Source organism: Haemaphysalis longicornis, unplaced genomic scaffold (genome assembly GCF_048455015.1).
Source record: "Haemaphysalis longicornis isolate Haplotype H1 unplaced genomic scaffold, Haemaphysalis longicornis Haplotype H1 scaffold_2, whole genome shotgun sequence".
NCBI lineage: Eukaryota > Metazoa > Arthropoda > Arachnida > Ixodida > Ixodidae > Haemaphysalis > Haemaphysalis longicornis.
The window spans coordinates 78308220-78331095 of record NW_027526295.1 but is presented as its reverse complement, the minus strand read 5'-3'; the positions used below and the strand labels follow the sequence as shown (position 1 = coordinate 78331095).

The 22876-nt window shown below is 46.8% G+C and overlaps 1 long non-coding RNA gene across 1 annotated transcript in view; it reads right to left on the bottom strand.

Annotated features, from left to right (window-relative positions):
- Positions 1 to 22271, bottom strand: part of LOC144169010 (uncharacterized) — a 113476-nt gene extending 91205 nt beyond the window's left edge. Inside the window, exons 1-2 of the long non-coding RNA XR_013322334.1 lie at positions 22114 to 22271; positions 17541 to 17597 (exon numbers count right to left, since the gene is read on the bottom strand). This is a non-coding gene — a long non-coding RNA (uncharacterized LOC144169010). The remainder of the gene's footprint in view (positions 1 to 17540; positions 17598 to 22113) is intronic.
- Between the last annotated feature and the right edge of the window lie 605 nt (positions 22272 to 22876).

Genomic DNA, 22876 nt, shown 5'->3' with positions numbered 1-22876 from the left:
GCACTCGATGTGTACAGCCGATACAGCCGAATGGAGGTAAAAAGGCACACATGTTAACCTGGAACCAGGCGATTCTCCCAATCCATTGTGGGCCGCCTGTATTGTGAGAGCGGCGCACTGTATCTTTCCGGCGTCGTGGAGGACTCAAGGATGCACAAAGTGGCCCTAAAAAGGAACAGGGAGGAGCAGGGTCTTCTTCACAGCCGCTCTTCCACCACATTCGTTTTATCGTGCTCTCTGCCTGTCTCGCTTCTGTCGTTTAGGTCTTAGCCGTCTTATCCCTTTCTCCGATTCCCGCATAAACAAGACGTTGGCAAGTTTTTTGTCACATCAATGAGGAAAATTCCCATTCATCTACCTTGCCTACAACTAATTTTCTCCCGTCACGAACCGGTCTATACCAATGCGACCTGTAAAGAAATAACATGTGACACAGGGGCCGTATAGCAGGCTAGACACCTCAGCTCAACAACTCCTCAGGGGATCTGCTCAGTCTGACAATAAAATGAGCCGTGCGATGCGCTTTATGTCGTCGTTTCGCCAACTCCTCGCCCACTCGGACAGGAGTCTTCTCGCTGCCGGAGGATACCGAGCAAAGGAGGTCGGCCCTGTCCCTCTAGCCGGTACTCAGCAAGGTAACGTTCTCGCTGGGTGTACCACACCCTCTTTCCCCGGTTTGCTCAACAGATCTGGGCGGCGGATCCGGATCTGGTCACTTCCCCCAATGTCACTTTGAAACCTGGCCACCATGAAGCCCCCGGAAAAGCCTGGTTCTCTGTGACGGGAAGCGTATTCCCAAATCATTACCCCTAAGGGCCCAGGCCGACCACACCCCATTAAGGGTGTGGTCGGCCTGGGCCCCTACGGGATATGGTTTGGGAATACGCTGACGGGAAACCTCGGTGCAGTCATCCAGGCACACAGTAATCACAGGGCCATGGGCAGAGAGCTTTCTCGAGCACGAACGCTTGTACATGTAAATGACTCCGCACTATCACAAAGGAACCGCTCAAGCAAAATGGTGCTATTGTTTGTTAAAGAGGGCGCTTTTTGGGTCCTTTGACATGCTCAAAAAACACACGGGAGCAGACGTTTTACATGTAGTAATAAAAACGTAAGACGGTTAAGTCAATTTTGCAATATCTTGCCTATAAGCGCAACACACGAAAGCATTAGGCAAAATGGAAAAACCGTTGTTATGGAACGCTGCGGGCAACCACAGCTCCTTGAGTTATATTGCCAACTTATATTCCTACATCACTGCTCGACACAGGCATTTGAGCCATCCCTGAAATACTGTCGTTCTAAATATGTCGGAAGCAGTTATTATTTTTTCAAAATGCAAGTTAGGATCGATGCTTCCCTTGTTATTCCTGTCTTTGAGCATGCAGCTTATTTTTGCGCTTTACCAAAGTTAGTGAGGTATACGGCAAGCAAGGAAGTAAAGCTGGTATAAATATCCTCATGAATAAAGCATACATATCCCTCTTACTTATTCACATCATTAAATTCGTAATATGGATTTCCAAATTAATTATATGCAAATGTCCCAGGGTCATTTGTAACATTAGGAGCAACGAAAAAGATATGTTAACTCGTACATGGAAAAGGTATAAGATGTCTACGTATAAAGGCCCGACTAGCCTGCCAAACAATTTCAGCTTCGTTTGTGTTCTGTTCGTCAGAGGCCGTGGTAATTCGCAGTATAGTCCGTCGAGTGTCACAGGTTGCGGTTACAATCGTATAAAGATGATGGTGCAGCTATTTCGGTGAAAGAGCATTACAGGTTTTCATTTCACCGGTGTTTGCATGAGGGGCAGAGTGAGTTGGGGAAGACCAAAAATTGGGGATGCGTGAAGCTTGCTATACTACTAACGCGATTCTGTGTAAATGCTGGTAAAGCGTCAGTTGAACTTTCTGTTGATCTTGGTGCCATCGCTTGGCTCCCGCGGCTTCATTCATGGCCACTTTATGTCGGACAGCGGTGATGTCGAGTGGCGTATGAAGCTTATCTAGCCTCTTCCGCCTTGGCGTAGTTTCTCGGTATTTCCTAATAATGAAAACACCGCCGAGTGCCCTGACTCTTGAGATGGGCAAAAAATCTGTGACTCAACGACGCGGCCTTTATAGGCCGGTCTAGAACTCGCTATGGTCGGGTGCTCTTTCTCAGAAACCTCCTCCAGCGCTGCTGCTTTCTTTTTCGGATGGCGCTCTAATTCTCAGTTCCACCTATTTTCGCGCCCGCCTGTATCTGCCTCACACGGTTATAAAGGGTACAAATCAAAGGCGTCTGCCCTAAACATGCTACCAGTGGTGGTCTCGTGATAGCATTTGCTCGGTTCAAGGCCGATGCCTTCGAGAGCAACCAACCGGTGAGGCTGTGTCATAAAAAGTGGCTGCTCTGCATTAGAAAAACGTTAGATGTAATGTCTTCGCAGCGCGCGTCGGTACGGACACTGACTTCGTCCTGTATACGCAACGACACCTGCTGCACATACGTGATGTAGGTTGCTCCACGTAGTTGCTCCATCGCCAACTAAAATGTTCTTTACGCCAGACGCACACACATCCGATAATCACATGGGAGCTTCCCTGCAAAACAGCTTAACTGATAGCTGTAAAGACATTTAAGCTTGTACCCTTAGGAAGATAAAACCGTAATTTAATTTAGTTCTAAAATGACCTTGTTACCGCCGGTCAAAGACAGGCGTAGGAACGCCCAATTTACCCGCCGCGGTGGCTCAGTAGCTCACGTGTTGCGCTGGTGAGCACAAGGTCGCGGGTTCAATTCCCGGCCGCGGTGGCCGCTCTTCTGATGGAGGCGAAAAGCAAAAACGCCCGTGTGTACGAGATTTCAGCGAACGTTAGAGATCCCCAGGTGGTCAAAATTATTTCGGAGCCCTCCATTACAGCGCGCCTCGTAACCTGCGTTGCGTCGGCGCGTTAAACCCTACAATCAAATGAACGCCCAATTCCGGGAAAAACAGAATTTTGGCGCGCTGTTCTGTAAATTGTGTTTCAAACCGCCTGTTATATTTTGTGTGGAGATAAAGCCGAACGGCGACTAAATCATATTATAGGACTCCGACGCCCTTGTTCCAAGTTTTGAAAGCGAAAGCCATCAATGAACGCTGAAGTGAGTCGCACACTGTTGGATTACTTGCGCCAATTGAAGTGTGTAATAAATATGTCAGGTTTCAAACCCTCTGGGTGTGTTTACGCGAATTATTGTAGTAGGAAAATCAATTCTTATGTCCTGTCCTGAACTCTGCACCTCGCTTGAATCGTACCCATGGCCTTCCGTATGGCGCTTACTCTTGCTGCTTTCGTTTGCCTGCGCCCATTGCGCTGCTCGCCGACCATCCTTAAGAGTAAGTCGGCTGGCGGCCTCCGATATTCTAAGCAACGAATGGACTTGTGCTCCCCAGGATGTGGCTTTAGTTTGTCTGTTTGTACACTGCATCAATTTTAGTAAAGTTCGTGAAACCAAAATAGGTCCGCACAAGCGCCGTCGACGCTTGGCTGACTTCGGTACACGGAAGCTGTAAGCTGCATATTCCTGTGCAACTGGTACGCAACCTAGTGAAGAGTCAGCAAAGTAATAGAGGTAATAAGGAATTAAAATTGTCTGATTGATTGTGAGTTTTAATGCGCCGACGCTGCACAGGCGATAGTGTAGTGACTCACTGTAGTGACTCACTCAGGATTAATTTTGATCCCATCCGGATTTTTAACGGGGGCCAAATCTCTAACACTTAGGCGTTAGAGATCGCTTCGATCGCTTTTATGCCTGATATGCAATAAGGTATGCATTTGGGCTGGTTGGTTCATGATTACGAGTAAAAAAACAGCGCTAAAAAGACGGGACAAGAAAGGACACAGGACCACAGCGCCGTGCTCCTGTGTCCTTTCTTGTCCTGTTTTTTTAGCGCTGTTTTTTCACTCGTAATGCCTGACATAACTCCTGAATTTCCCATACGAACCCTGGCATCAATGAATATCTTGGTGTGTGGGTATTCATTGTATTTTTTAGCTATTCTAGCAGTGAAAACGCTTGTTTTTCACGAAATGACCTTACAGATCAGCCCTGTGATGCTAATACTACAAGCAATTAGGTTAGAGCTCCCTTATTCAACTCATAAAAAGCTCTCACACAGTCGCGATTTCAACAGCTTCAGCCAGCTTAGTCATGAATAAAATGAGCCACTAAAAAAAAGACGTCTTTAATAACAATTTTCTAAGAAAAAACTACGCCCACCTTCCCGCGAGGGGAACCCTGTGGAGATGCGTCGCATCTTGGGGGTTTCCTTGGTGTTTCCGTTTGGGTTGATTATGTAATTGCATCGTGTGCGACACGGGTAGGATGTATTCTTCTATATTTCACACAGCTCGTAACGGCCGCTCGCTTCAACCGTTTGCGTTCGGTATCACGTTTACGAAGTTCGGAATCGGCCGCTCGCTTCAATCGTTTGCGTTCGGCATCACGTTCACGCCGCTTCGCAGCCTTGTCTTCGGTGGTGCTAGCATTCCTGGTATCACATTAATCGGTGCTTAAAACGGTTGCGCCGGTACGGTGGCGATACGGTTGCGCGGGCGGCGCAGCTGCTGCTGCGGACGGACGCCGTATGAATGTATGGAGGGAAAATGCGAGTGAAGGAGATGCGACGCATCTAAAAATAGCTTAGTTAAATTTGTCTCACGGCAGCTGATTACAGTTGAGATAAAACGTGATTGTTTTTCTGTGAACGAAACTATGCTTTCCACTACTAAAACCTGACCCCAATATCAAAACGCTCGAGACGGTTCGATAATCCAGAAGCTGCCGTATGAATTGTGATGCTCGCTGAGTACACTACTTCTGGCGTTGAAGCGGATATCTTCCAAAGATAGAGTTTGGAATATGGCACGCAGACAGGCAGACGGTAACTTTCTTTTTACCGCAAAAAGTAGACCAATTTTTGGGATCCAAAAAAATATTTTTGTGCTAAACATATTGATAAGGCACATACGGCAGCAGCTCAAAATGCAGATTATTCGATGCCCTTTCCAAGAAGAGCAGATTAGCAAATTAACAAAATCAGCTTTTGTCCAAACAATGAAAATATAGATAAGAAAGAAGTTGTGTATACCCATTCGCCAATATTTTAAAAAGGTTGGGGTATAATGTTTGCCAAACATTACAAAAACAGATGATAATTACCTGGGAATGACACCAGCTATCCACTACTGAGCTTTAGTTCAGACAGCGGGTCGTTTCATTTTGTGAAACCTTATTTCTGTAGGTTCCCTGCTTGTGTAATAAGTGGATCTCGCATTTTCAGCCACGTTCCAGCAGTTTCCATTCTGTTTGTGTGTTGCAGACTTCATATTCAGTGCTACTACGGAGTTACCCAACTTCAAGTTGATTTTCCATAGCCCCCCCCCATCGCCCTGTACTATTCGTCGAAAAAAGAACGCCTTTCGTGATATCGCTTCACCCATGCCCTACTTTTGCGATAACAGCTCCAGGTGAAAGTCAAAAATAACACCAAGTCATGGGATATCAGTTCAGACAATGAAATATTTCCAATCAGCCTTGAACGCTGCCAACTGTTCACTGGCCAGTTTTGTTAGCACGGGGCTATTTTTAGAGGTTCAGTGCTGCTTCTTACTAGAACTCTCTATTCTGGAAGTCTCCAAAAGGTTTGACAAAGCGTCTTTTTGAAAATGTGAGGCACCACTCTTTTCGTCGTGCGAAAGCTTGCTGGACACAATTCTAGTGCATCTCAACTTATTCCTGCAAGCCCGGCTACCATAGCGAGTCAGAAGATGACAATAAACCGCAAGTGAAAGTTCTGGTAGATAACTGATGATCAGAGTATCAACAAAAATGCACCACTGAGTTTGGTTTTCAATTACAAGCAGATTTCCCTGCATCTCTTGCTTGCTGTGAATCTGGTGCTTGCTGTAGTCGTTAATAAGATGTTTTTACATCACGTGGGGACTAAGGTGGTCCCCTAAAATATGAAACCATTTCAGAGAACCATCCAAAATTGCATATTTTGGAATGAATTTTAGGCTTCACCACGAGACACGAGAACCTTGCCTGCAAGCACCACGGGGACAAATCAATTTGCAGTACTGAATTTTTCTTGGACAGGCTTTTAAAATGTTTTCAAAATGTGTATTCTAAATTTTTTCCACTGTTGGTGGTTTGTTATACAGAATTTTTATTTTCAATTTTCTTTACGTTGACAAAAAGTTTTTTTTTGATTTTTTTGCAATCATTACTTAGCAAATATTGCACAGCTGGTGCTACAAAGGGCGTTGAATAATCCGCATTTTTTGCTACTGCACGATGTGCCTAACCAATACATTTAGCAAAGAGAGAGAGAGAGATGAAACTTTATTTGTCATCTTTGCTGAGCGTAACCACCCGAGAGGGAGGTTCCGGGTGCAAAAAAATGTTTTCTTAAGCCCTAAAAACTGGTCAATTTGGTCAACACAAGATCAACTCTTGTGGCAGCTTTACTGCATCACTATCAATTTGTGCAGAGAAGCCGCTGTAGAGCATGAGAAGTTTGAGAACAAAAAAGGGCCCAAACCCCCGCGAGGGGGACTCGAGTAAATGCGTCGCATAGGGGGTGGGTGTATTGCGTTAACGTTTAGTGTTTGGGGAGTTGGTGGTAGTGAATGAGTTGTATCAGCAGCTTCTTGGCGTATTTTGAATGAATCAGGGATATAAGGCGCGTTCGTAGAGAGAGAGAAATAACTTTATTCACATAAAGGGTGAGGGCGTGGTGGGCACGACCCGGAGGGTCGCTACGACTTCAGCCGCTCGAGTCACGAGCTCCTTCTGGAGCTGGGGGTCCGAGCGGCCCAACGCCTCCATCCACTGGTCAGGAGAATTATTTGGAGGGAATGGGTCCTCATCACAAGCCGACATTTGGTGTTGGACCGTGGCTTTTTCACCGCAGCGGGGGCAGAGCGAGGATGGGTAGAGGGAGGGGTAGACATGATGGAGGACGGCTCTGCACGGTAGAGATTCCGTTTGGAGTTGACGCCAGAGGCGTTCCTCCTCCAGAGTGAGGGTTGAGTGAGCGGGTAGAAGCTTGCGGCGGGAGAGGCGGTAATGCTGTGTGACCTCTCGGAATGTGAGGAGACTGTCCCTGGTCGATCTGGCTCTGTGGAGGGAAGAGTGCACATCGTACGCCCGGGAGACAAGTGCTCGGGCTGCCGTGTGGGCCGTCTCTATCCCTCCAATGCCCGTGTGAGCCGGGAACCATTGGAGTTCGACCGCGTCGGATGGCGAATTTAGACCGAGAATTTTGTGTGCCGGGGCAGAAATGAGCCCTTTGGCAAAGTTTTGGACGGCCGTTTTCGAATCCGAAAATACAATTTCAGGGGTGGGCCTTTGGGTTATTGCTAGTGCGATTGCCGCCTGTTCCGCGACATGCGGGTGACGGGTGTGAATGGTGAGGGTTGCAAGAGGAGGAGATGACGTGGAGTGAATTACAGCAATGGCGAATGCATCTTTATGCCGATATTCTGCGGCATCGACATAGAGGGTCGCTCGGGAAGGGGGAAATCTTTTATCCAGTGTCGTAGCTCGATGAATCCGCCTGTCAATATGAAAGTAGCCTTTCATTCTGTGTCGGTTTTGTGGCGCAGTGGGAAGAGCACCATGTACCTCGCGTTCCGCCCACAGGTAGTGAATGCGTTGTATCCGCAGCTTCTTGACGTAGTTTGAATGAGTCAAGGATATAAGGCGCGTTCGTAGCCTTCCATTCTGTGTCAGCTTTGTGGCGCAGTGGGTAGAGCACCATGTACCTTGCGTTTCGCCCGCAGGGTCGTGGGATCGAAACCAGGCGCCGGTAAGTATTATTTTTTATATAGTGTAGGGGGAGGGGTACGGACCTGTTCTTGAGAGCGAGGAGGGTAGCGTGATGCGGGAGAGGAGGAGTGGGGGAGAGGGCGCACCTGGAACGGCTGTTGCGGACGCCGAGGCACGCCGACAACGCCGGGTGACATCGTGAGTTAAAGAAATGCTCTGCATTTAAACGTTGGACATCCAATGTCAATAAATTGGGATAAGGAAACTTATTATTATGGCATGTTCCATCAAGGCTGTAGTGTCAGCTTTACTCAATCGCTCACAACTCATGCAGAAAAGCCCATCCAGTGCATCAGAAACTTTGGAACAAGTTTTGTGCAAAATTTAATAATATGAGAAGTTAAAAAATAAGGGTACGGAAAATAAATGCGTTGACATTATTTCAACTAGACAAGTTGTTTAAATTTTTTTTCTTGTGGCCACTAAAAAAATGAAGAAACCGAGGCACATAACACGGCAGTGGTGCCCTTTGGACTTACAAGTCACGTTTCTTTTCCATCAGTATTAAGTGTGAGCTCAACAACTATAACTGTAAGCATTATTTAGTGCTTCATGCTTTCACCTAAGCTTACAAATGTTGAAGGAATAACTAAACGGGGTGCAGACATTGCATGCAGAGTAAAAAAAAAGGTCCATCTCCCCGCGAGGGTGACTCGAGTAAATGCGTCGATTAGGGGGTGGGTGTATTGCGTTAACGTTTAGTGTTTGGGGAGTTGGTGGTAGTGAATGCGTTGTATCAGCAGCTTCTTGACGTAGTTTGAATGAGTCAAGGATATAAGGCGCGTTGGTAGCCTTTCATTCGGTGTCGGTTTTGTGGCGCAGTGGGAAGAGCACCACGTACCTCGCGTTCCGCCCACAGGTAGTGAATGCGTTGTATCAGCAGCTTCTTGACGTAGTTTGAATGAGTCAAGGATATAAGGCGCGTTCGTAGCCTTCCATTCTGTGTCGGCTTTGTGGCGCAGTGGGTATGCACCATGTACCTTGCGTTCCGCCCGCAGGGTCGTGGGATCGAAACCAGGCACCGGTAAGTAATATTTTTTTATATATTGCAGGGGGAGGGGTGCGGCTCTGTTGTTGAGAGCGAGGAGGGTAGCGTGATACGGGAGAGGAGAAGTGGGGGAGAGGGCGCACCTGGAACGGCTGTTGCGGACGCCGAGGCACGCCGACAACGCCGGGTGACATCGTGAGGTAAAGAAATGCTCTGCGTTTAATATAGTCAGTCTTATTGAATAACTTTCAAGGGATACACAACCAATTTTTGTCGCGCATATGTTCTCTAGATCATATGAAAGCCAGCGTTTCATATAGCCCGGTAGCCACAAGCAATGTCTGAACAAATTGGCAAAAATAATTTTAATTTGCAGCAAACTCCCCGAAATCGGAAGGGTGGCGGTTCGTAGTGTCGAAACTTGACGCTACAATATGTGTCCCTGTCTAGTGACCTGTAAACCTAGCAACTACTGTAAGTGCTGAAACGTTTATTTACGTATTGAAAACCTTTTATCACAAGCGCTTGTGCAAGGTTAAATTGTATGTGGATTTTTTAGCATTATTTTGAACTTTTTAAAACACGCCGCCCGCCGTCGCTGGGTTGCTCTCAGTGTGGCGAACTGAGCTTCCATGCCCAGAATCAACGGCAGTGTTCAGTAAACAGAGCCAGTGAAGGAGCTTTGACGATTCTGCCTGTGTCAGGGCGTTTGTTCTGCCAAAATATTCGATTTCAGTTTCCGAACACGCCAACGGCAGTTTAAAAAAAACATAGCACCCGGGGAGAACCAAACTTCCCACCTCCACAACGTGAAGCCAGATTCTACCAAGTGTCTATCCCAACAGATGGCGCTTTCGTGCAAAATTGACCGTTGCATTAAAAAAACACATAAAGAAACAGGAAAACCTGCTATTCAAACTTTTTTTAGCTGGGGACAAGCTTTTAAATAGCTTTTTTTTCATTTCGCATGCAGACAAAAGTATGTTGCCGAGCGACTGTATGTCCTGGTTGCGAGCATTATTTTTGAGAGGGACACATACGGCTCGTAGATATTAAAATTTCGATTTCAAAAGTTCTAGGGTGTTATCAGAAAAACCGTTTCTCGTCAACGTGGTTTAAGTGATGCCCTTTCATTTTGGGATAGAGAATATATACTCGACAAAAATCGGTTGTCTGTCTCTGTAAAAAAGTGTGAAAGTTAATCCGTGAAGTGTAGATTCAAGGGTCAGGCAAATTGCTATCAAGCCTAAGAGCAAAAGAAAAGCGCAAGAAGCAGCCCACCCAGTGGTTTTTGCCCAGAGAATTGGGGGGGGGGGGGTGATCTATGCTGTGTCGTTCTCATCTCGAGAATTCGATATCCTATTTGTCTCTTGCCAATGAGGCTTTTGGTATGTACCCACTCATTGCGAATTATGCAAGTACAAGTCTTTCTTGGGCAAATTTTGACGTCTGGAAAGAAGCTAAAGCACTGATTTGGGAGCTGTTGGATGTTTATTATATCAGGAAAAAGAGCACAGTGAACCTGTATGTCAATTAACTTGAATATTTCGAAACTTCCCTATGATTCCTTTGTTACCATTGTGCGGCCTACTAATAAATGGTGTTATTTGAGACGATGCATTCAATAAACTTAGTTGCAAGCAAGTGCTTGTCTTATCTTCTTTGTCTTGTGCTTTGGAGTTGACTTTTTCAAAACCATTTACCAACTTGCCTAATGCTTTTTATTTTTACTTGACAGGTTGAGTTAGTCTTCTTCTCCCTTCTGTGTATTGCAGTGCGGAGCATGCTCTTTGAGCAGCAGGTATCTCAGCGCACTTACTGCTTTGTTACTCAAGCTGCTTTTAAACATACATATATATTCTCATACCATCAAAAGTGGGGAGTAGCAGCCTTTTGTACTCCTAAAGGTTTAGCCTCCCTGCCTGTAGCTGTAAGATCCCCTTTAGGAATGCAATAATTTTTGGAGCCTTTGCGTTTGTGGGGCGTGCATATGTAACTTGATACAATTTACATATGTTCCCCCATACAAAACATTTCATAAAAAAAGAACGGCGAAGCAAGAAAATGTGATGGCAAGAGGTGCGCTTCTCGTCCTCTTTTTTGTCAGCACTGGGCAGCTAGCCTGATGTTGAAGGTTTTACTGTGCCGGCTACACTTTCACTTTCTTTTGTCTTATCGTTCTGTTTCTTTTCATTGATATTTCTGGCAGGTTCGAGACAAGGCCTGGTCCGAGACTGGAGGACCCGAGGACACCTTGCAGCATTTGTGCGTGGCCTGTGAAGATTTCTGGATTGACTTCATGGACTTGTTATGTAAGAAGTCTGCCTCAGAAAGACAGCAATCACGAAAGAAGCTTTTAAAAAATTATTGAAATTTATATTCACACCACTTCAACCTTGCAACCGTAGGTTTGCAAAGCTGGTTAACACAAAACGTGTTGTGATTCAGTATCATTCCTGTTAGTCTCAGGTGGCCACACCACCTGAGGATGTACCACCACCACCTCTGTCCTTCCTAAATATTATGTAATTGTTTAAGAAATTTGTGTGTTTCGAGTTTAAATGCGTTTCTCGGAGGCACGTCCCACTTGGCTGTTTGGAATAAAATATTTCATAGATATCATCAAGATTTTTAATGAGGCCTCTACAGTTCCGCTGGATGATGTTTTCTCTTCCCATTATTTAAGTTTAGAGCAACTGGAATATGTTGGTGTTTATGTGTCGACTTTCGGGGCTTGGACTCTTGGGAGAGAGAGAGAGAGAGAGATGACTTTATTTGATGCCCGAGATGGGTTCTGAAGGGTAGACGACTTGGACGGTCTCCCTCCCTCATCCGTCAGCCAGGATTCCTTGGATCCTCGCGGCGGCTTCGGCCATCCGGACTGATCTCAGTTGTGCCTCCGGTGTGGAGCTGAGCAGAACAGTCTCCCATTGTTCTGCAGTCTTAATTTTGTAGCTTCTAAGTGTATCTACATCGGATTTGCTATTATAGCCATTCGTATTTTTTTGGAGCTTATGGCAGGACCATATCATGTGGTGTAGGTCGGCTCTGCTGTTGCATAAAGTGCAGAGGTTTCAATAAAGGTCTGGGTAGCAGCGGTTGAGGGAAACAGGGCTCGGAAAAGTGATCGTCTGCAACCGTCGCCACGTGACTGCCTCTTTCTTGGAAAGAGTGTGGTGGGCCGGTGGATATTTGCATCTTGATAACCTGTAGTGATTTATTATATCCCTGTATGTGACTAGTCTGTCTTTGTGAGATCTCGTAACGTGTGCTTGTTCTTGGCTTTCCTGCGACGTCTTGTGCGGGGATGATGGTGGTTGTGGTGGCGTCGTAGGCAACACAGCTCGGTTGACCAGAGTTCGAGCGGTTGCGTGGGCCAGTTCATTCCCCTGTAGGCCGCAGTGGGCCGGAGTCCATATCAAAAGAATTTTTCTTTGGTTAGGGGTCTTCTCTAACAACGAGGCTGCTGCAGGGGAGATCCTGCCTTTCGAGAAGTTAAGGATGGCGGACTTCGAATCGCTTATGATTGTGGTTGCGCGCGTAGAATTTATAGCAAGGGCTGTGGCCATTTCCTCTCCCTGAGTGGGATGTTTGGCCGGCGTGGATGCTGACGTCACCCTGACGCCGTCATTGCTGACGACTGCAATTGCAATGGCGTTGAGACAAGAGCCGCCGTTGTAGTAGTCGGCTGCGTCAACGTAGACAATCTCCTGTGGCTCACAATGGGTTCGGAAACGTTTGTCAAGGGCTCGTACTCTAGCTAGTCTTCTTTCCACATTTAGCTCTGGATGCATATTCCTTGGTAGTGGCGGGATGCGAATGTATTTTCGCCATTCGTGTGGGAGGTCAACTTCATTCGGGAGAGAACTTCCACTTCGGATTCCTAGTGAATTCAGAATGTGTCTTCCCGTTTTGCTTTGAGATAGCCGTTCTAATTGGGCTGTTTGTTGCGCTTCAATTAGTTCTTCAATCGAGTTACTGATGCCTAGTGCTTCGAAGCGTTCGTTGGGTGTGGTAACAGGTAATCCCATTGCTTGTTTATAAACTTTCTTAATTAAGCCATTAATTTTTACTTTCTCGTCATTTTTGAGCTGTAGGAAAGGAATGCTGTAGGAGATTTTACTAATTACGAAGGTCTGTACGAGCCGAATGAGCGTGTTTTCCTTCATACCTCTATTCTTGTTTGCCACTCTGCAGATTAGTCGCATGGTGAGCTGAGTGCTCTTCTCGAGATGAAGGATTGTCTCTTTGTTGTGACCGAGTCGTAGGCCGGTCGTAGGCCGAGGATTCATTGCAGTCGTAGGCCGAGGATTCTAATGGTGTTGACAACTGGGATCTTCTGGTTGTTGGCGTCGACGCAGATGTCGGGATTCGATGGGTCTCTCTTCCGTCCCCTACTGGTAGGCCGGTAGATGAGCAACTCGGATTTTTGAGGAGAACAGTCCAGTCCTCGTTCTCGAACGTAATTTTGTACTATGTCTACTGCCTTTTGTAGGGTGTCTTGAATGTGGCCATCGCTGCCGCCGCCAATCCACAGAGTAATGTCGTCGGCGTACAGACTGTGGTGAAGGCCTTTGATGTTGCTTAATCTCTCAGGCAGGCCTAAGAGTGAGACATTGAAAAGAAATGGGGAGAGCACAGACCCTTGAGGTGTACCCCTACCCCCCAGGGCAAAGTCACCCGACTCAAGGTTGCCGACGGAAAGGGAAGCAGTCCTGTTTGTAAGGAACTCTCGGATGTAATTGTATACTCGCTTCCCCGGGGCTATCTTGGCTAGCCCGTCTAGTATCGCTTCGTGTCTGACGCTATCAAAAGCCTTGGTGAGGTCAAGACCTAAGATTGCCCTTGTGTCGAAAGGAGAAACTTTGTCGCCGTCAATTATTTGATGTTTGATTTGTAGCATAATATCCTGGGTAGAAAGCTTCGCTCTGAACCCTATCATAGTGTGCGGATATAGGTCATTGTCATCCATGTAGTTGCTGATGCGGTTAAGAACGACGTGTTCGAGGAGCTTGCCAATACAAGATGTTAAAGAGATTGGTCTTAAGTTGTCAATGTGAAGCTTTTTCCCAGGTTTAGGTATCATGACTATTTTTGCAGTCTTCCAGATTTTTGGAAGGCTGCCCCTCAACCAGCACTCCTTCATGAATTTAGCTAGCGCAGTGAGGGAAGGCTCGTCGAGGTTTCTAAGCGTCTTGTTGGATATGCTATCGGGTCCCGGTGTCGACTTCGTCCGCAGCTTTTGAACAACCGCACGGAGTTCCTCGACGGTGATTGGTCGGTCAAGTAACGTGTTCTCTGGTCCGGAGTAGTCCGGAAGCTTTATGGGAGGGTTTTTTTTTAGCTGTCTAATGACCTGGATGCTGGAGCCCGTTCCTTTCGCTGCGATGAAACCTGGAAGGCCTTGACATTCATGTCGTCATCTGAAGGCAAGGGGGTTCCCAGCGGACTGGCCCCCTTGACTTGGTACCCTTTCGGGCGTTCTTTACGTACACTGCCAGCGCCGAAGGCGTGGGGAGCACCCAAGATGGCCCAGGCAGTGAGGCAGGGGAGATGGCCACCGCTACTGTCTCCGTCTCCTCCATGCCCTTGCGTGTGCTTCGGACCGGTGGAGAGGAATCAGTGGACGCGGCGGCATCCCCAACAGACGTGGTAGCCACCACAGCCGCTGCTGACTGGGGAAGTGGCATGGTGACTGGGGCGGCTGCCACTGGCAGCCTCGTGGGGGGCGGGGAAGGAAGCAAATGAGCTGCGCTGTATTGCGTCGCCGCCGAAACCAGGTGCCACTCCGCCCCCCGGCAAGCAGCGTCGGCATACCTTCTGGAGCTGAAGAGGGAAAACCTCTTGCGGGCCTCCGGAAAGCTGATGTTCTCATTGACCTTCAAAGTGATTAGTTGTTTTTCCTGTTTGAACTTATCGCATGATCGTGAAAAAGCGGCATGAGGTCCATGGCAATTGGGACAAGTGAAGTTGCTAGCATGACAGTCATCTGCATGATGGTCAGTTTGCCCACACTTCGCACATCTGAGTTTGCCGCGGCAGGCGTTCGTACCGCGCCCATAACGCTGGCACTTGAAGCAGCGGCGTGGATTTGGCACATAAGGGCTCGTGGGACATCGGAGGAAACCTGCCCTCACTGCTTCCGGTAGTGGGGTTCTATCAAAAGTCAGAATAATGTGCTTTGCTTTGATTTGTTTGTTGTCTCGCCTTATTGTGATGCGCCGCACTGCTGTGACTCCTTGGTCACGCAGTACTTCTAGGAGGTCGGTTTCGGTTTCATTGATGAGATCTAGTTCAGAGATGACGCCTTGGGAAGAGTTTAGAGTTCTATGGGGAGTGACTGTTATTTCAAGATCATGGATTCTGGTTTGTTGCAGAAGCTTATTCGCTGCTCTTTGTGGCTGACTTCAACGAGCACATTTCCAGAAGAAAGTTTTTTTGCCTTGTAGTTCTTTCCTGCAACACTCTCGATGAACTTTGCTACGAGGAAGACGGATTTTTCACTTACGGTGGTTTCTTTATTTACAGATTGCATCACGAGAAAGTGAGGATAGTTGCCCTTGCTTTGAAGGTCAATGGTCGGTTGCCGTTTGAGGGTTGCATCGGCGCGGTCCCTTTTCAGAGCCCGATCATTTGGAGGGGGGTTTTGAAAATACCATATAGCATATAACAAAAACAGAGAGAGGGGGAACCTTCTCCTTTCACCTTATCCTGGTAGTCAAAGAGGTCCCGGAGCTCCCTGCCTAGCAGACAGGCAGGGAGCCCATCGACCGGAGCTTGACCAAGGCTCCGACGGCCAACGTTTATGGCTTCTAACCTTCACCTTTAAACACCTCGCCACGGTTGTACACGGCTTATGTATGGGAGCTCGGGGTCCGCGGTGTCGCTGCTCACCGTCACATTGAATACTCAAGGTGCCCCGTGCGGGGTGCAATGATTCCACTGGCAATAGCACTGACCATCTCTTGGAGGGTCACCTGTACACTTCCACGACTCTTTCGCCAGAAGCATCACGAGACTCTTCTTAAAAATGGCGTCCTCACAACTCTTGCTACAGTGTCACGATGATCATCGGGAAGGAGTCCTTGTGACTCTCTTTTTTCATTAGGTTAGGGTCGTGGCAGTCAGTGGTTACTCTTAGAAGATAGTCACCCATAGTCTACCCTGACTCTACTGTAATGGGGTCCGCATGACCCCCTTTTAAAAAGAGTGGCGTGACTCTGCGAAAGGGCGTCGAGGAAGAGTCAATTCTGCGGTGAGTAAATACCACTCGAAGAAGGTCACGGGAACCGCCTTTTTTCCTAGTGTGTATGGAGCGAAGGCATCTTGACAGTTGAACGTAAACAGACCAAAAGAATAGCCCACACCGCATCCAATCCTTAAATTGACCAGCACCTCCTTACCCTCTGGTAAAAGCGCCGTGCTATTGTCAAACGCTGCAAGCGTGACAAGCGTAACGGCGTGATCAAAGAGCGCCTTTACCGCCTCAACCAGGGAGCCCAAGAGCGTGCCGACAAGTTAGCCAAACAGAATTGGCTTCAAGTATGTGAAGGGCTCAACGGCAAAATTCATATCGCAAGGGACTGCCAAATGTATCGCAAACAACTGGGACAACAAAAAACAAAATACATCTAACGACTTCACTTGCGATAGGAGGTACACCACATGATATCACAAAACAGATCCCTAACACACTCTAGCCCCCTTTTAGTGCCAAACGCGTCGACATCATTTACACAGAATCAGCCCCAGAAGTTGAGGATGAAGGAATCAACTCGGAATTTTCACCCGAAGTACTGAACACGGCACTGCATTAACTCACTCGCAACACGGCCCGGGACAGGACAAAATTACATACGGAATGATCCGCAACCTGCCTGACGAGCAACCTGAAGACCTTGTCAACTATATCAATCGGGCTTAGAGATCAGAAAACCTTACCCCAAATAGAAAGAAAGCTCTTGTTACCCTCATCCCCGAAACAGAAAATCACCGAACACACCCTCCAACGTCTGGCCTATCTTCATAACGTAGTGTGTTGGAGAACTTATGGAGAAGATGATGCTCGCTAGACTGAAATGGCACCTGGAAACAAACGGCCACCTGCAGCCACGATGGTTGGATTTCAAAAGCGTGTGGGCACATAGTACAAGCCAAACGCATTCATGCGGACGTCCGCGCACAGCCCAGTGCAGCTCAATTACGCACCATCTTAGGAGTATATATAAAAAAGCTTTTGAAAATGTGTTGCATGACGCGACACTTCTCAGCCTCACAGAAACTTGACCGGGTATACGTCTCATAGACCGAACCAACTGCCTCTTGTGACCCCATGGGAAACCATCTCAGCCTTGTCCACTTCAAAAAGGCACACCACAAGGATCCATATTATCAATACGCTCTGCAATGTGGTGATGAAGAATCTCCCCGCCAACTGAATGCTATCCCAAATCTTCAACACGCCATATACGCTGACAACATCACACTCTGGTTTACAACGGGTACCGCTGGCGAGCAGTAATACACGTTACAACAAAGGCTCGATATCATCAGCGGATAAGCCCATGACGCCGAACTCACCTGCTCAAACGAGAAATCGGAATATGTAGTTGTTGGACAACAGAACCAATAAAAGTAACCGATATCGCAGCCTGATCCCTATGACAGTAAACAACTTACTTAGATAATTCTTGATCGTGTCCCAGGCGGTCCCGAGCCAGTCACTCGAACAAGGCGCTAAAAGCAGAGAATGAGTCAAATTCATCATTGGTCAAATTAACCAAATTCACCAAATGCTGCGCCACGTGACGCGACACCACCACGGCCTCCAAGAACACAAATTACGCACAGTAGTTAAAGCCCTCGTTTTCTCAGGCGTCATGTATGCAACCCTTTTAGGCACCTTACCAAGACACAAGCGTACAAAATACAAACAGCCATCACGAAATGCATCCATATACAAATACGAGTGGCTCTCTACGCCCCCACGGCATCAATTAATGCGCTGCCCTCCACCACAGTCTTGAAGAAAAAGCATCAGTTTTCATGCAGCTCAGCACCACCGACAAACTTCAATGGAAGGGCGCGAATTCTTCGCGCCCTCGGGTACTCCACCGACCACCTCTCACTCATCCCTCCCCTGCCACCGCCCTTGGAAAGTAGAACAAGACTCTTTGTGTAACCCATACCAAAACACATGACTAGAGCCCCAGATCAAGAACATAGAGCATGCCGCGCTCAACACCTGCCCGAACCAACCCACGACAACTACTATACGGACGCCCTTTTGTGGACCATACAACGACTACGGCATCGGTTGGCCCCTGCACAGCTCACATACGGCATGACGTCAACGTGCCCTCGCTCACAGCTGCAGAGACTCAAGCCATCGCAGAAGCCATTATAGTTCACCAGCAGCGGACCACCCATATTACAGTCCGCGGACAGCCAGGGAGCACTGCGAAGCTTCGCCACGAATGATATCCATCTCCTGTCCACTCTAGCCTGACAACATACACGCACTCTCATTCCCACCTATACGTTTTCCTGGAATGTATTCCTGGCCACCCAGGTATACAGGGTAATGAATGAGCTCACGCTCTGTCCCGCGATCTTAATTTTCGGGGAAGCCCTCAGCCGTGGTCGGAGGAATATAACCCTAAAGAGGATAGAACAATGCATCACAAAAGGCGCCGCGAATATCTCGACAACCTCCGCATAACAAGAATGGTATTTCCCTCCCCATGTAAATTTATGTCATGAATGCACGCTACATATATTAGACAGGCACAGACATTGTCCCTCCCTTGTGATCTGTTCCTCCACTACATACTGAATTCACCAGGCCGTCTGCAACGTCAGGTATGTGGTGGCTATCCGGACAATGAACATACATATTGGCGCTGTGTACGCGAGTATTCGTCTTCCAAATTTCTTTCCCCAGCCCCTTTCCTCCTGATATTATCTACTCGTGGTCTAGCTGGGCCGCTCCCCCCAAAAACCTACGGGCAGCCCTGTGGTATCTCTTGGCTGCCCACATTGAACTTTCTGCACCTCTACCAAGCGTGATAACTTCGCGGATAGGAATTCAGCTGCAGAATAAATTTTGATCAGTCTCTCACACATTTTTTAAGTCAAGCGTACCCTCTTAGGAAGATCAGCCAAGAGTAACCCCACCCCCAATAAACAAAAACAAGACTCCAGCCTTCACCATATTTGCGGCAACCCTTACTTGGAGCGAGAAAGACACGCCAGAGCATACGTCCATCCAAAATGATGTTCAATTATTATCACTTGCAAAAATATAAATGAAGCTCACACTTAGATCAACACGTATGTACTAAATGTAATTGCGGCAGGGAAGAAGAAGCAAATCGGCTGCAATCGCGGACTTAAACCTTCGCGATGGTCGTGAAGGTCGCGTACAGCTTCGTTGCCTTCAAGTCTTACGCGTTAGTGTGAGTTTCTTCGTTTTTTTCTGAGGTCAGGCATGTGCATTTGTTGTTTTTGTTGCCCTCTTCGGCCACCGATTCTAGAATTACCTTGGCCGGTGCCTTCCTAATGCTTGGGCGAACCACTGGACAGGGGACAGCTCCCGAATTCACTCTAAGAGACCGGTGTCCTCGTAGTTTGCTCGTTGTTATCGATAATTCTGGATACGCCGCTCTTTGCGAGTTGGGGCACGAGAGAATGGTTCAGCAATGGTCTTGCGCAGCTATATGTATCCTGAATAGGACAAGAACACCTCGGGATTTCCTTGCTCCCCAAAGATGACACTCCACAAACGGCTTTTGGGGGAATTATCGCAAAAGAAAGGGATGTAAAGTTTTGTTCAAAAGCAAGTGCATGTTCAATGGTTCATTCATAATGAAATGTTTTTACGCACGTTTTGACGCACGCATTCAAGTCTTTTCCCCATACTTGGTTCGGGAGCCCATATCGGTTTGCGTTGAGTTACCAGCGTTAATTTATTGCTTTCCATGGAGACGGAATCTGTTTTTGTTGTGACTTTTTTGCTTGAGTGGGGCCCATAAAGATGCAAACATTTTCTACAAATGAAGTTTCAACGGTGTTTAAAAATAGCCAGTCTTCCATGTGAAAAACATTGAGCTAAACGTACACAAACTTTCGAACGTGATCTGCTGTTGTTGTCATCCCGCTAGTAGACACAATTGCGTCTCTATCTGCTAGTAATAACTAACGACTCTACATTTCTGTGGTAGGAGAAGCAAATAACGAGACCTAGAGATTTGTATCAGTTTATAAAAATAAGGGTCATTACAAGCTGGCGTACAAGCCTGCATTGGTAACGAAAGTATCCCGATTCTTTGCAACAATTAGCCGCAAACTTGCATGTTTCTGATTTTCCTGCCCCGCTTTGACTGTACGGACATCACGTGTCGGTGCGCCAAGCCAGTCTCTGACCCCTGTGGTAGTAAACTAGCATCTGTGACCATGTCCTCTGAATTCATTTTTTCACGATACATTGCTGTTATGCAGCTCTAAGGTTTGCAATATACAGAAATGCGTGATGCGAAAATCTTTATTCCATGTGGACCATCCAACCGGTGTATAATGAATCAGGAATACAAACGTGACTGACAAATAATGTTCTCGCATTGCAATGTCACCGTACGTGGTCAAAGAAACCATGCATACATAGCGTCTTCACATAATGGAAAAAACGTTTAAATAAAGTACGAGTAATCAGATTTTCTCTAATCATGAAGGATTTCTGGTGATAAGTTATGGTGAAATATGTTTAGATGTATTAGCGCTAATGCACTGATACCTGATCAACAAACCCCCAAGCTTTCATTTTCAGATCCGCTATTCTCTACACTTTTACAGCTGGCTGATGGCCGAAGACCCCACGAAAAATTGCTAAATGTGAAGTCACAATACCCCTCGTGATCAGCACGAATTCGTGACAAAATGTTTTTTTGGAGCAATGGGCCCATTTTGATTCATATTGCCAGAACCAGTTTCCGCAGCAACATAACTGTTTTAGAGTCACTTTACTGTGAAAGGGTATTCAATGTATTCTGTAACTACCCTGTGTCTGCCAGTATGCTCTCTAAGCTTATGCTTTCTTCTAAATATGCGCACTTGGTGAATTAAGGGGAAAAAATGCTTTCTCTTGTCGCCCTCTTGCCAATGAACTTTTCCAGCGTTCACACTCTCATGATGAGGTTAATGCACGTTCAAAAAAGAGACTACACAAAAAATCCGCCGAGGACAGCACTCTGACATTTCTCTTGCAGTTTGGCGAGCCAGGCCTTGCCAAAACGACTGGGTATTGTCCACGCCACAGCTAAAAAGGTGGCCTGCAAATCACTTTGGATGGCCCGTAGCGTACTTAAGAGTGCAGAAATGTGGCGCTCGGGCATTTGGTGTTTCGTTTCTAGGTTATGTCCTATACGTAGAGATATTGGGACGCATTAAAGCCATTAGTAATCCGTAATTGTTGACCCAAGCCTTTTACATACGGCTCACCTCATAGCCAAGGTTCAGTTTTGCCGCATAGGATTGCGTACTGAGCAGTTAACTTCATCCAAAATGCAGTGACCACTGTCGCACACAGACGCCGAAACTTGCACGGAGGGACACATTGCAACCGCCACCATGCCACAGCATTCCCGGTTCGTTCGATTAATCGGCCATGTTTCATCAAAATAACGGTGTCAAAAGTTCGCTCGAACGTTTCAAACACAACGGCATGAGGAACTTTTTCGAGCGTAGCTTCCTATGCCTCTTTGATGGCGTTTGCGTCTGAGTAAAACACACTGCAGAAAAGTCAACTCCACGCGATGGATTTCACAAAGCGTGCATCAATCCTGCACGACAAAACACAACAGTAAGACGGTTTTGCATACTTGATAGACCTCCAGTAATACGCAAAATATAGTTTGGTAATGCCTTAACGGTGATTGAGTTTAAATAAATTCTTTGGTGGTGTGGAGTTTTACGTTGGCTTTTGAATTGGCCAGTTGGGAGTTTAGATATAGAGAGGTTGGATTTTAGACTGTGGCTTTCCTTCAAGTGGCGTGGGGGAAAGCTTCGTGTTTTACGATAGTTTTTGTAGAAAGGGAGTATAAGTTTGATACGTTCTTGGCAAAAAGATGTTGTTTCCACTAAATTCATTTTGCCTATTTTGAATCCGGAAATACCCACAATGATTAGATCTACAGTATATTGCGTAAAAATACGGTGGTGTGCACAGGAATTGTAATGAAGATTTTATAAGTCCTACCTGGTGTTCCGCAGAAGACGATAAAAAAGACGAGCGCTGTAACGGGAACACTGCGACACGCCATACCGATAGCTTGTAACAACAACAGCCCTGACCTGCACGCACACGAATATAAGCTGCCAGACAGGATGCCCGACCTTCAGTGCGTAATCTCTAACGGACGCATTTCTACTCGTGAGCTGACAAGACACTTCGCGAAATGCAGCTAGAAGCGCCATACATCACACGCCCAAAGGAACCGAGGGGTTGAGAAATTGCGGCGCGCTGTTGCAACGACCTGCCTCTAAATGTTCCTCTAAAACAGGATGTAAGCTCGTTCCTCATTCTTTATCAATTTGGAAACGAGTTCCAGTTACAAGTTCCTTTGTTGTGAATGAAACGCGTTGCAGTTCCACTTCGAACATTGAAAAGTGTCGCTAAAATTACGTTACATTTCATTTTTAAAATTAGAATACGGTGTCGGATTCCTGGAGCGATATAAAGTGAGAAATTTAAACCGCAGGTCGAACAGCGCATATTATAGAAATATGAACACGGCCGGCAGCAGTTTATCTGGACATAAAAGAATCCAGAGAAACGCTCCTAGACGATTTTCCAGACTTGTCTAACTCCAGACGTGTCTAACTGCGAATTTGGTGCCCGTCTATTAGAGGTGCAACACACATGAAACTTCCCACTTCGGTCTTACAAATGCGAAGTAGGGTTACGACGCTTTAGATATGCAAATACAAAGTTTCTCACTCACAGAAACGTGAATAAATGC